Source organism: Echinops telfairi, unplaced genomic scaffold (assembly GCF_000313985.2).
Source record: "Echinops telfairi isolate 266 unplaced genomic scaffold, ASM31398v2 ScPeMD7_7469;HRSCAF=8507_0, whole genome shotgun sequence".
Lineage (NCBI taxonomy): Eukaryota > Metazoa > Chordata > Mammalia > Afrosoricida > Tenrecidae > Echinops > Echinops telfairi.
Window position 1 is genome coordinate 11,900,713 of NW_022111372.1, and position 3,351 is coordinate 11,904,063.

Genomic DNA, 3,351 nt, shown 5'->3' on the forward strand with positions numbered 1-3,351 from the left:
CCTAATACATTCTTAGTAATTGTGAGTTCTGGGTGACTTTTGCAATGCATTAGCAGACTCAGCATAAAAGTAGAGTGTTGTGGGAAGAGTGGTCGGTGTCAGAATAGGGTCACACAAGGATGGAAGGTGGGGCTGTCTGCCCTCACCTTGTGACAATTCGCCTATGAACTGTTGTGGGGACGGCTTCTCCGTCTCCCTCGTGTAGCCAGAGGAGGTCATGTGTGGCCTCTTGACCATTTACTCAAAAGGACAATATCACTTAGGGGTTGGGGGAGACCTCTTCTTTAATAAGAGCTTAGATAAGAACTTGTCTTTGAAGCTTGCGTCCCTACTCTTAGAACTTCTTCCCAAACAAAAACAAATCTATGGCCATTGAGTTGATTCTGACTCTTAACAACCTTTTAAAGGGTTAAGTAAATGCCAAATTCACCTCATCTTTTTCCAGCAGAACAACTTGCGAGCTGGCATGGTTGGCCTTGTTAGCAGCCTAACAAATCACCTGCTATACCACAAGAACGCTTCATTTTAGATCTGTATAAATTAAAAGATAACAAACATGTTCTAAATTGCCTTTGAGTCACCAAAATTTTCTTGTGATAATCTGGGTTTCGAATAGTCAGTGATAATAGTTGACTCTCCATAAAAAGCTTTGGGAATTCTTCTCCTACCATTATTGGAAAAAAATACAGCTGCTCTAAATCCCTTTGTAATCATGAACACTGTAATTGTAGTGTAGAAACTCACTCTAAAGGATGTTCTTGGTTCTAATGAAAGTATTGTAGAGTCTAAACAAGAATCTGGCAAATTTTTTGTGTGTGAAAGAGCAGAATCTTTTATGTAAATATGCAATTGCAACAAGAAAGCATAAGATAAATTCTGTTTACCAGAAGACATTCCACGTGTCCTAAAGGTAAGACAAATTTCAAATGGATGCATAAAAATACCTTCACATCTCCTTATATCAGATTTAATTATTGTATTAAAGAGTTTCTCTTTTGTGAATGCTAAATTCCATACCTCTCTATCCCCTAATAAGGATTATAATTATAATTATAAATAACGTCAATCTTGTATATATCAGAAACTGTAGACAAGATTACATAACTTGGAAAGTATGTCGTTTTGCTAGTAAAGCTCTCAGTGATTGTCCTATATCACCCTTGTATGGATAATTAAAGATATATTTCTGCAGAGGCAGTATAATATGAAGAATATTGTCAGGGAATATTAAAATTAAATTCAAACTCTGTCACTTACTAGTTTAGAAGTGAGCAAAGTGTGTTGTAGCTTCCTGAATTTCATATTTTTAATATATAAAATGAGCACAATTAAATTCAATAATATATATATAGTGGCACTCTCAGAGTTCCTGCTAAAGAATGAATGTTCACTAAATTATGCATGTTATTATTATATTTTATGTAATTTTAATATCTTTCATTAGATTTAAATATTTTATTTTAATTTTTATAATGAAAATATACACAACAAAACAATTTTCACATGTAAAATTTAGAGATTGACTAAACTATTCAAGTTGTGAAATAATTCACATGCTTTCTTTTTAATAAGTTTTCTAATATTAAACCAAATTTACTATCCTCTAAAATTTCTATCTAATCTCCTGAGTTCCTGTTGTCAGTTGGATTCCCTAAAGATAGATCTTTAAAGTAGCACCAGGTTCCAGGCACTGCCATAAATTTTAGTGCACAGAAAATAGGACAAAACTTAAACTGTTGTAAGATTTCCTTAAAGTAATCAGTACTCTGACAGATGACCAACGTTAAAACTACATCTCCGTGTTGGTGCTGTGAAGCTATTTCCAACACATAGCAACCCTATGTAAACCAGGACAGATGCTTTCCAATCTTATGTTATCTTCACAACGATTGTTACATTTAAGTCAATTGTTGTAGCTGCTGTGTCAATCTGTCTCATTAAGGATCTTAATCTTTTTCACTGACCTACTTTACCAAGAATGAAGTCTTTCACCGAGGACTGTTCCCTTGGTGAAAGGGATACTGCCTCCAAGTTCAGTGAGCCTTCCCCACTTCTGAGAAGCATCTCAACTGTTCTTCTCCAAATAAATGTGTTTCTTCTTCTGGCAGTCCAAGGTTTGCCCAAAATCCTTAGCAAAGACCTTAATTTAAGTAGATCTGTTTCTTAATCGTCTGCACTCATTGCCCAGCGTTCACCTCCATGAATAAGCAAGTGCATGAAAGTACCATAGCTTATATCAGGTGCCCCTTCGTTCTCAAAATGACATCTTTGCTTTTTCATACATTAAAAAAATATTTTTTATACATTGAAAAAAATCTTTTGGAGTAGTTTTGTCCAAAACAACATATTGTTTTAATATCATCATGACAAGCTAATATTATTACTTTGTTCTTGTTGTAGTTCATACATGCATGCATTTATTCCAAGCAAAACATCTTTAAATATTCAATATATTTAAATATGTTTCTCTACTCAGTGGATGGTGTCTCAAAGTTCTCTCAGTACTTCGCTTATCTAATCTGTAAATAAAATCTTGAATCAACACCGAGGCTTTTGAGTGGATCTACTGGACCAATTAAACTCAAAGCAGAGAGTGCAGCTCAAAAGGATATTGAGACAGTTTTCTGGTATCCCATATGATCATCTTGATAGATTTTCTTTAAGTTACAAGATGAGAATAGATGAAAAATCCAGATCCAGAAGAATAAGTGGGCGAGTTTCCATACGGTGTCCTACTGAGGGTAGGCCATACTCTGAAAGAAACCTTTGTTTATTGCAAGACTGTGGTCAAATGAAGGAGGCAGTATCCTTTTCTTCCCACAGCTGTTTGGCTCCTTCACAGATTTTATCATAGAGTTGACCACACTATGCTGGATCACATGAGAGAATTCTGCTCCATCCAAATATACGTAAAACGAACTATAGCATTGCCCAACAGAAGGAGACCCATATGTATGTATGCACATTCCAAAGAAGTGATCCAATAGAATACAGACATTATGTAATAACATCAGTAAAAATAAAAATAAAATTTTGCAGAAGAGAATTTCAAAGGTGGTGGTAGCAGTATATCTATAATTGCCTGAAATTCAAGTCAGATTCAGAAAAGGACGTGAAATGAGTAATAACTTTGCTGATGTCTGAATGACATTATTCGAAGGGAGTCAATCACAGGAAGATGTTCATCTGTGTTTCATTGATTGTGCAGAGATATTTGTGTGAGTCATAACAGATTACTGATAGTATTATGAGTGATTGGAATTCCAGAAAACCTGATTGTGCTTATGAGGAACCTCAAACATGACCCAAGGGACCATTATTCAAACAAAATTAGGAGATACTGCCAGGTTT